The 11,514-nt window shown below is 38.7% G+C and overlaps 1 pseudogene; it reads left to right on the top strand.

The window, feature by feature from the left end:
* The first annotated feature begins 7,367 nt into the window (after positions 1-7,367).
* Positions 7,368-9,908, top strand: LOC131239670 (3-ketoacyl-CoA thiolase 2, peroxisomal-like; annotated as a pseudogene).
* The last annotated feature ends 1,606 nt before the right edge of the window (positions 9,909-11,514 follow it).

Raw genomic sequence — 11,514 nt, 5'->3', positions numbered from 1 at the left:
CACTAACTATGTTGTAGTGACGGACATAAACAAAACACGTTATGTGTTTTATTCACATTGAAAGAAAAAGATAGTAGTTGGATTCACGTCAGCAACACATGGGTTTGATCACTTGATATGTGATGAATCCAAACTGTCCATCCATCTGGCAAGCTCAAAATTAAATACATGCTATATCAATCCCATCACCAAACGGCCACCATGTGTACAAAATGGACAGTTCAAAGGAATCCACAGAGGGTCAAAGGCATCCCTATTTAGATTAACGGTGGGACCCACTCATCAAACCAATGACGTACTTAATCATAACTAAAATACATTGTTGTATTGGCATACCCATCAATATTGCTGCCAGTGACGTATCTCAACACAACTAAATCATTGCTGCTGTGAGAAGCGGATTGGCTGATGTACATCACACCAGCTACTATATAGCTTCTGACTTGACGTCAGCAAGTCATGTGAGTCTTAACACAAGGTATGTGTTGTATCCAAACCGCCCATCCATCTGGTGAGCTTGAATTTATGCTTGAGAAGAACAATAAGACAAATATAATTATCAAGTGGGCCACATGGATGCACAACACGGATAAACCACATACATTTGAGGTTGGCTCAAAAGAGTTTACTAAGTACGCTATTTCATTTCCATGTCGTCTGTAGCAATGTCGCACATGTACATGGGATAAGGGCCACTCATCTGGTAACGACGATGCATATGTGATAAATACATGATGATGCACAAGTGAAGTCCTGCGTGTAATGAATACATGTATGCTTGTGATATGATGGGCCCATGGATTGGCATACTGCTTAGATTTTCAGTTTTGACAAAATGGGCCCCATAATATCAACTGTTAGAACTATGTTCTAGTTACCCACTTGGAGTAACCCAAAACCTTATGGCTTTCTTGCAAGTAATATGTATTTTGTTTATGACATGTACATATACATATGTGTGAATGTGATCTCCTTTATATCTTTCTATTCACTAATGATTTAGAAATCATTAGTAATCGAAACGATCATTTACCATGATGATCAATGTTGATGAAAGGATCCATCATCAACAATGATCATTAACAGTGATGATCGGATCTATCGCTAATGGACATGATCATTAATGGTGATAGAACACTCCACATATATTAGCATTTTTTTTTCTGATGAGAATGTTTATATGTGTGATATAACTAGGCTTGATGTGTTTAGATCTAAGCCCTTCTTATTTTTTTCATTGGAAAATATAAAACTTAGTGCTTAAATGCTCCTTATATATAAAGGTTGTGCATAACCTGAGTGGGAGTTTATTCTCCTCCACCAAATGATGCATGCAACCAAGTAATGAAATGTTACATGTTATACAATTATAATTTTATAAAAGTATCAATTTCATCTTTAAAAGAGAACTTGATTGTTCTACATTGTCCATTCGGGTATGTGGACTTTCAAATCTCGCTAAGATGTATTGATTACTTTTCTACTCTAAAAATTTGTATAACACGTAGAAATGCTGATGATTAGTGTCAATACCTTAGATCATAACTAAGTAGTGATACTTATGCAATGTAGAGATAGCCACCAAAGCGTTAATCGATAAACAGCTGAAAGGACAACATTTCGACGATAACTACGAAGACTAGTCCCGCGCGATGGGATGTCTTCTGGACGAGGACGACATATCGCACATACTCGATGAGGTTCAAAAAAAACCCATATTGGCTAAAAACGAAAATTTACAAAAACATAAGATTGCGATAACTCGCTACAATAAATGGTGAAAACAGAATCATTCAACTCGTAATGTCCTTCTTAGCACTATGTACAAAAAACTCATACCTACGTTTGAAGTGCATGAAATCGCTAAGGGAATCTGGGAAGCACTAACAAATACCTATACGCAGAAGTCAGATGCGAGAGTTCGAGTAATGAAATTAGAATTTCAGGAGTATAAGAGTCAGTCAACTGCCCCATCAAAGATCATATCCGTAAGATGGAGCAAATGATGGTACCCTTAGGAATAGTGGGTATAAATTGACTGAAAATCAAAAGATTATAGTCATGCACTGTTCTTTACCTGAATCTTGAGCCTCAATTAAAAGAATTCTAAACCATACTGATTCTATCACTACGTTCAGAGACTTTTATGGCCACTTGGTACGTGAGGTTGAAATAAATGCAATTCAGCCACGTTCGGCTAAGGCCTTTGTAGTAGAGACCCATAAGCGAAAAGCTAACAAGAAACAGTTTAAAGCTCGCAAGAAGGCGAAAATAATAACCAAGAACAGAAGACTACAACACCTCCTCCAAATCTCAAGAAGGGGAATGGAAAGAAGAAGTAGAGAAAAACAAATATAGTCTGATTTGTCTACGGAAATTTCGGCCATTATGCTCGACAGTTTACCCATAAAAAGATGGTAATTCCTAAGTCACTAGATACTTTGTATGTACGCGTTTGTTCCGAAATTCTTTCTGTTGATACTATATCTAACGAGTGGATTTTGGATTCAGGCGCAACAAAGCACGTGACATGGAGTCGTCGAAGACTCGAGGAATTTCGGCCTGTAGCCAAGGGAAGTTAAAAGGTGTATATGAAAAATAATGTTATCGAAGACGTACTAGGGATTGGCGTTTCCCATCTCCTTATGCGCATAGGGCGAACAATAATCCTCTGTGATACTCTTTATGCACTAGGGATGCATCGGAATTTAATTTCTATTTTTAGGTTATTATTTAATGGGTTTAATATTCGATTTTTTGAGATAAGAGTTTCTTTGAGACTAAATAACTTCATCTTTCTATCAGAAAATTTAATTTCAAATTTATTTATTCTAGACGTAGATACTGATAATGCACATTTTGCTTTATCTATTATGTTGAATGAAACTATAGTATCTGAATCTCAAAAATAGCACGCGAAGTTAGGTCACATCGGAAAGGATCGTATAACAAGACTAGTATATTCTGGTCTGTTAGACTCCTTATCCAAAGTTGATTTGTCATTTTGTGAACATTATGTGTCCGGAAAGATTTCAAAGAAACCATTTCCCAAAGCGGCTAAGTCCAAGGGCACACTAGAAATAATCTATTCAGATATATGTGGACCCTTCAATGTACATGCCAAAAATGGATGTCATTACTTTATCACTTTTATTGACAATTACTCGCGCTATGGATATGTGTATCTCATCTCACATAAATCTGAAGCTTTTGATTGTTTTCTTAAATATAAAGCTGATGTGGAAAATCAGCTTGAGAAAAAGATTAAAATCCTTCGATCTGATAAATCAGCGAGTATACATTTGAAACGTTTAAATTATATTATGAAATGTTGAAATTGTTCGGTAGTACACAATGACTTACACTCCACAACAAAATGGTGCTGCGGAGAGAAGAAATAGGACACTATTGGACATGGTTAGATCGATGATAGTACGAGTCAATCTCTCTACCACATTCTGGGGAGACCACTGTTAACAACCGTTTATGTCCTTAATAGTGTCCCATCCAAATCCATTCCTAAGATATTATATGAGATGTGGTCTGGGAGGATTCCTTCTCTAGCTAACATACACCCTTGGGGATCTTTAGGATATGTTTTAATGTCTACTCCGCATAGAGGTAAACTTGAGAGTAAAACCATTGAATGCGTGTTCATAAGGTACCCTATACATTCAAAGGGATACGTTTTAGTTTATGAGGACCATGGACGATGGATTGAGATAGAATCCTGAGATGTGACCTTCGTCGAAGATAGATACCCCAACCGAATGAAGCGAAAGGCTCCAATAGAACTCTTTGAAATACCCGATGTATCTCAGGAGAGTGGGAGTTCTGCTTCTTATAATGATGATGCTCCTATAGTTCGTTAGGACAGTGGGAGGACATCTCAGAAGGCTCTTGAGTTACGTCAAAGCGAAAGAGGATTGATTCCCCGAAGATTCTTCGATATTGAGGGGCAAACATTCTCTTACGTTACGTTTGATGATGATGAACCTGATTCGTATCAGGATGCATTATTATCTCCTGACTCAACCGATTATGTTAATGCTATGGACGAAGAGATCGCTTCCATGGAAAAGAATAAAGTCTGGGAACTTGTTGATCTGTCTTCCAATCACAAAGCGATATGTAACAAATGGGTACTAAAGATCAAAAGAAAGGCAGATGGTACAGTGGACAAGTATAAAGTATGATTAGTTACTAAAGGTTTTGCATAAAAAGAAAGCATTGATTACAAGGAGACCTTTTCACCTGTTATAAAGTTCTCCTCAATTCACATGATCTTGTCCATTGTCACAAGTTTAAACTTAGAGTTATATCAGATGGATGTAAAGACCACATTCTTAAATAGTGACTTGGATGAAGAGATATACATGCAATAGCCCATGAATTATGTGGACAAAAAACATCCAAAGAAAGTTTGTAAATTATTGTAATCTATCTATGCGCTGAAGCAATCTTCAAGACAGTGGTACATGAGGTTCCACTTGGCCATCACCACTTTTGGATTCACGATGAGTGAAGAAAATCATTGTGTGTACATGAAACGGTTTGAAAAATCTTTTATGATACTATCTCTATATGTAGACGATATTCTGTTAGCTGATAATGACATGCAATTGTTGAAATTGACTAAAGATTGGCTATTCTTGAACTTTGAGATGAAAGAACTCGGTGAAGGCAACTTTATTCTTGGGGTAAAAATCATCAGGAATCGCCCTAAGAAATTTTTTGACTTATCTCAAGCTACCTAGATACAAAAGATCTTAGAGCTATTGAGGATGAAAAATTCAAAAGCTATCGAAAACCCTATGGATAAAGCTACCAAGCTAGATAGGAAATCGTGTCCCCGGACTGAAGCCGAGAAATTGGCTATATCCTTAGTACCTTATGCAAGCGCAGTAGGGAGCTTAATGTATGTTATGCTTTGCACTAGACCAGATATTAGCTATGCAGTTGGCATAGTCAGCCGTTATCAAAGTAACCCGGGACAGTCTCATTAGCAAGTCGTCAAACGTATATTCCACTATCTTAGAGGAACAAAAGACCTAATGTTGTGTTATGAAGGCACAAGCCTCAAGCTCAAAGGATATTCTGATGCTACTTGGGGTAATGACGCCGACGAGGAAAAGTCTACTTCAAGATATGTATTCTTACTTAAAGGAGGAGCTATCTCATGGTCGATTAAGAAGCAGACATTCACAGCTCTTTCATCTATGGAGGCCGAGTACATTGCATGTTATGCTGCAGTTCAGGAGTGTGTATGGGTGCGCAGATTTCTATTGAGTCTGGGTGTTGTACCGAGTGTTCGTCAGCCTATATCGCTGAAGATAGACAATACTCCTGCCATTGACTTGGCAAAGGATCCTAAACATCACAAGAAATTTAAGCATATTGAGATCAAGTATCATTACGTCAGCCATCAAGTGAGAGATAAGAAGGTCGCCCTCAGCTACATTCTTACTAAGGAGATGATGACTGATCTCATGACGAAACCTATAACTAGAGATCTATTTCAGGTTCACGTCAGGCAGATGGGATTGAGGAAAGCTTGAGTGATGTACTTGTTTTGTAGTACCTTTTGATATTTCATTAATGAATAACATATTCCATTTATTCAGTGTTGAACACTAATATAAACTAGGTAAGTAGATCATCAGCATTTACCTTGAGATCATGTAGGATTTCTATTTTTGTCGACAGGCCGGTCATCCACTCGCACGGGTTGACCAACCTTGAATGTTCAAGAGAGGTACATTTGGGGCCATATTTATACATTGAGGTATGAATTTCTCTTTATTTTAAATAATAAAGGATGAGAATGTGAGTGAGTCGTATCCACCTACAATCTTATAAAGATTGAAGATGAGACTGATAAAGTCGAATAACATAATCGCACCATTCCGTTACATGCGATCAATGTTATGGCCTGAATTTATAGCCAGGTTATGAGGTTATGAGATGAGTCGTACCTCATGTAGAATAACTTGCGTATTGTAGACCCGATATTCTTCTAGTATTGTCTACTTTACGATGTAGATTGTAGCCACGTGCTGAGACATTTTACCTACAGATTGCTTTGATTCAATCTAATAATTGTAACGTGCGAGTAGCCAGTCTCATAGGTGACTCTTTGTGTCCTTAGCTACCCTCCTCTTGTGTATATGAGGATGAGATTGAGTGTCGCTACTTTAGTGTACTATGACGAAAGGTCTTTGATTGGCCAGACTCGATTACGCTAGGAAAGCAACTTAATTAATTCCAAATTACACATCTGCGTGGAGAAGATTCCGTGACAACTACACCAAGTTTCTAGAACTATAAATACGCACTTGAAGCCGTATCCGCCAGCAGTATCGAGTTGTTTTTATTAGACTTTTGTAAACAATATTTTTCTTAAAAAATATATATATAAATAGTATTGCTTTAAATTGGTTTCAGTCGAAGTTTGTGAAAAATCAAGTTTTCAGAATAACTTGATAAGTTGGATAAGTGCGTATGTTAGCCGAGTACTCCAGATTAAGAGTTAACTCCATCTGGTGTGGTCATGTGGACTAGGACAGGTATTGCAGAGCTTAGGTTATTGAGTACTAGTTAGGTGGTCACTTAGTACTTAAGCACCTGTGAGAAGATTACAGTGATCTAGTTGGTCCCACGCCTCTAATTCTTTTGATCGCGATGTTTGGTCTTTGATTATTATTAGGCAAGTTAGATGGACAAATTTTTGTGCATATCCCATTATGTGATTGAGTGGGAGATGTTGGAAGTAGGCCAGTGGAGCCCACTCGTGAGCAATCACTAGTGGGTTCTTCCACCTTTTTCCTTTCTGTTAAAATATCAAATTCAATTTTGAATTTGATTTTGGATAGGAGATAGGGAGAAACCGGATAATCTGGTCTCATCCCATCTCCTTCCTTTCCTATCAAAAGGAATGAGCTTCTCTCGTAAATGATATTACGAAATACCGAAAATATACAGAAAGAGAGATAGTGTGCACTATAATTTGTCCATTTTGGCTTGTCCTTGGGACGATCTAATCCATAGATCGCGATCCGGAGCCACTTATACCGTAGGATCAGAGGTGTGAATAGATCCATCTGCTCCGGTAGTAGATAGGCGGGCTGTTGGAACGTTAATCTTCTGCTTTGTGAGGGTTCCAAAACTAGTGTAGACCGTCAGATCTTGAGGGCTCACCTTCCTCGCTGCCCTGCAATAATATTATATAACTAGATAATTATTGTATAATTATCATTCAAGGAATCACTTAAGTTATATACATTACTAATATATGTAAAATAAAACTTATTAACATTAATCAAGTTGTTTACATGTAGACACATATTTCTATACATATATATCACAAGGGAGAATTGATTAGCATGCTCCTCATATCTGTATATATCTCCTGGTGTTACTCATGTAGGAGTTTTGCTGCTGTTGGAGTGGATCCCGCCGTCATGGGCGTTGGCCCAGCTGTTGCTATTCCTGCAGCTGCGTAGGCTGCTGGTCTTGAAATTAGTGATATTGATCTTTTTGAAATAAACGAGGTAACACTTCAGGGTATTAGTGTTCTCAAATTCTTTATACATCTTTTTGAAGTCCAAGGGATGGTAATGGGTACAAATTTCATGGGTCCTTGTTTAGGCATTTGCTTCCCAGTTTGTGTTTTGCTGTAAGAAACTGGAGATTGATCCAGAGAAGGTGAATGTGAACGGTGGTGCAATCGCTATCGGGCATCCTTTGGGTGCAACAGGTATTTGTAGTAATGCATTTCAACTTATTGCAGCATTCTTTCTATATATTAAGAACCTGCCACCAATTTTACTAAGAACAGTAATAAAATATTCATGCTGTTTGACCTCTTGTATCGCTAGGATGTGGCCTGGATTTGTTCTTTTCCCATCCTAATATGATCATAGTCAATTTTGCTTAAAAATATAATTAGCTAGAAGTTCATGAATAGTGATGGCGGAAAACTGTTATGTGCTTGATGGGTGTATTACATTTGCCATGTATATACATGCATAAATACACGTACGCTTATGGTTAAGCTACTAGCATGTTATTTTTGTTTATAGTTTGCAGAGAATGCATGGTAAAATGAAGGCCACAGCTAAATCTAGCTTTTGCAGTTTTTGTAGACTTTAACAGAAGGCTCATCAACAGTCAGCAATTTCAATGCCAAATATTAGCACCGTGCTTTCATGGACATTAACCATGTTTGCCTCTAGCTTGTCATCATCTCATGCTGACTTTTCTTTTGTGCTTTTTTATTAGTATTGAGTCTTTGAGATCAACCCTTTGCCAGAGCTGCCTCTAAACAGTTGAAGTTGCATTGTAGGTTTTTCATTTTATATTTTTCCTAAAACTAACAGGCCCTCAGTAGAGAGGACCTTGTAAATGGCACAATCAAAACTATTTGGGTGACATTTATTACGGAAAGCTCGGGACCATATTAGGTTTTCTGAGAAATATTTCTTCAGAAAATTCATCACTTTTATGAGCTCCAAAACACCACAATGCTAAAATGAGAACTATGCCTTTAATGTATCCTTCACCGAGAGGACTTTGTGATCTCCAACGCACCAATTACCATTTGACCTGTTTGTTTCTCACTAATTCGGTTCAAATGCATATTGAGTGACTGCCGAATCCCTCATCCTGATGAAAAGTTCTCAAGAATCTCAACTCCCCAAGTGGAGCAAGGATTACAAGAAGAGCTGCCTGAAGGGGCCTCCCATTGAAGAACTTGTCTAAGAGAATAATGTTAGATTTTTCTCAAATTCCTACAGTTTAGCTAGCAATTCTTGAAGGTGACTGAATTCCACAGTTCAGCTAGATTTTTCTAAAATGCCTAAAAGACACCTACAGTTTTAAATTTCCTTTTCCACTATGAAGGTTGCTGAATTCTTTTATTCAAGTTTTGAGCATATGGGTTTAATGCTTTGTTCTTTTCCCCATGTATTGGTGTTAAGTGATGCTTTAAACCTGTTGTTGGGTTGTGACCTTGAATTCTTATACAGGTGCTCGCTGTATTGGAACTCTGTTGCATGAGATGAAACGCCGAGGCAAAGACTCCCGGTTTGGAGTAGTGTCAATGTGCATAGGTGGGTTGTTTGTGTGTGCACAAGCCTGCTGTCTTTTCATTCTTACTCATTGCGTGGATGACGATGAGGTTTGCCGATGCTGGGTTGAAGGAAGCAGTGCTTTTTTCTTGACCCAACAATTGTACAGATGGGGGCTGCCATTTGGTATCATATGGTTGCCATTCCCCAATAGCTCCCCTACTTCAAGTGGTCCATATCTAGTTGAAGCCAAATCAACTCTCTGATGGGTGAAATATTGGGCGTCTCCTGCCCATTATACGCCTGGCTATTGCAGGTGGATCACCAAAGTGGGGGTTCTTTCCCCATTTACATTTTATTGGACTAGGCAAAATTGCTGAATGAAGCATTGCAGATGCTCTTGCAAATCACTGAAGTGTTTGATATGTTGACAGGCACGGGGATGGGGGCTGCAGCTGTTTTTGAAGGAGGAGATTGTGTAGATGAGCTGAGCAATGAACGGAGGATCCATCCCAACAATCTTCTGTCCAAGGATGCTCTGTAGACGATCCCAACTCATCACAGCCCACCCCATATACTTTTATCATATGGGATCATCCAAATAAATACCAGAGTATCATGGCAAGGTGGAATAGATTGGGGAAGAGAAATCTCGTGGAAATGGGTATGTGGGCCCATCTGGATGTAGACATGACATGCATTTGGGTTGCATAAACTTTTGGTAGTTGGCTGTCACACTCTGCTTGCTGTTAGGAGCCTTTTATTTTTGGCAAACAACTTGTATTATTAGTAATAAAGGCGAGAGATGTCATCTAAGTACTGTTTTTCGTTTCACATTTCTATCTCAAGCTAATGGACGTGCTACAGGTGAATACGAGGATAGCCTGCCCGAATCTTTTCTCAGATTTACCCGCATGAGGTGATTAGCATGCATGCGGGCATTTGGGTCATTCATTAGGCCTACTAATCAAACTTGACCTAGTTGGAAATTACATGGTTCCGGATAATCAGCTGCCAGTTGGGCCACGGTCTTTACTATAATGATCTATCCTTAGCGTGCATGTGTGTGGCCTACCTGTTTCAGGGATGGGGTAAATTCACACTACGGAGACTCACATCACATGAATGACCACGATCTAAAAGCACATTGCCCTGCCCGTGCTATCTTTAACCTCCACAGGAAGTCAATTGCCATCCTGTATGGTGATCCACTTCTTTTCTTGGATCATAAATGACAATTGCCAATGGTGTTCTGCTACAGACTGTTTGGATTGTAAGCCGTAAGTTACAAATAGTCACTTGAGAGAGATAGAGAGTAAGAGACTGCAACTCTTTTATCGCTTGCTGGAGCTTGTGCTTCTCCCCTTAACAGTTGGGATTTCAAAAATATGACCATGTAAACAGGCATTGTTGGGTTTTCAAATGCAAGCGACTTTAACCGATTACAAGTCAAATTACAAGGGCAGGATGTTTAAAGGAAATTTTTTTCTTTTTTCTTCTTTATATGGGAGAACCAGTTGAATTGTAGCAAGGAAGATCACCAATCAGTTGTTGCCATGCGGTGCTAAAAGGCAAATTTCGGGGAAAACCATATTTAGGAAGTAATCAGTGTCACCCCATGTTTTACGCCAAGGGACTCACCTAAACCACAAGGGTGAACCAAACATGGGTGTCCCTTAAAATTCTCAAATCCCTGTTTATCCGTTCCACAGTTGCCTGCGGGACACCACCCTTATTTTGATCCATTCCACAGTCGCCCGACGGACACCGCCCTTATTTTTTTAGGGCCCACCATGTTGTGTGGAAAATCCACTCCAACCATTATATGCTTGATCCCAGTTAGGCCCAGGGCAAAAAAATAAGGATGACCTGTGATTCAGGTGGGTCATACCCTTAATTTTTACAGGGCCATCGTGATGACTATATAAAATCCACTCAAAACACCAAAATTTATGCCTAGAGCCACAACATAAGGTACATCAGGATTCAGGTGGACCACCACAAGGGTAACAGTTCGGAGGGTGAAGGTTGCCCTGTACACTTTTCAATTGTGTGATCCACCTGAATCAGTAATGAGGCTAATTTTTTGGCACTGGACCTACAATGGGCTAAGGCACCAAGTAGTCAGGGTGGATTTCACATAAACGTTATTGTCGTGCCCACTTGCATTGCCCACCCCTAACTTTGCATTACGAAATCTCAGGGGAGTAACTTAAAATAATAAGATAGCTTATTAAAACTCCTTTTGAAAAAAAAATACTGGAATGTAAATTCATATTAAGTAGGTTGTTTTCTTCTTCTTTTTTGGGTAAAATTCCCTTTTTTCTGATAAGGACATCTACTACAGAAATGCCCTTTTAGAATACCATATGGCATACACTCGTTTGGGCTATACCGTGTTTTCTACCGTAACATGCTTCATGTTAACATGTGTGGATGGTATACT

Source organism: Magnolia sinica, chromosome 3 (assembly GCF_029962835.1).
Source record: "Magnolia sinica isolate HGM2019 chromosome 3, MsV1, whole genome shotgun sequence".
Lineage (NCBI taxonomy): Eukaryota > Viridiplantae > Streptophyta > Magnoliopsida > Magnoliales > Magnoliaceae > Magnolia > Magnolia sinica.
Note: the sequence above shows the minus strand (reverse complement) of the source record. Positions and strands in the feature narration are given on the sequence as shown.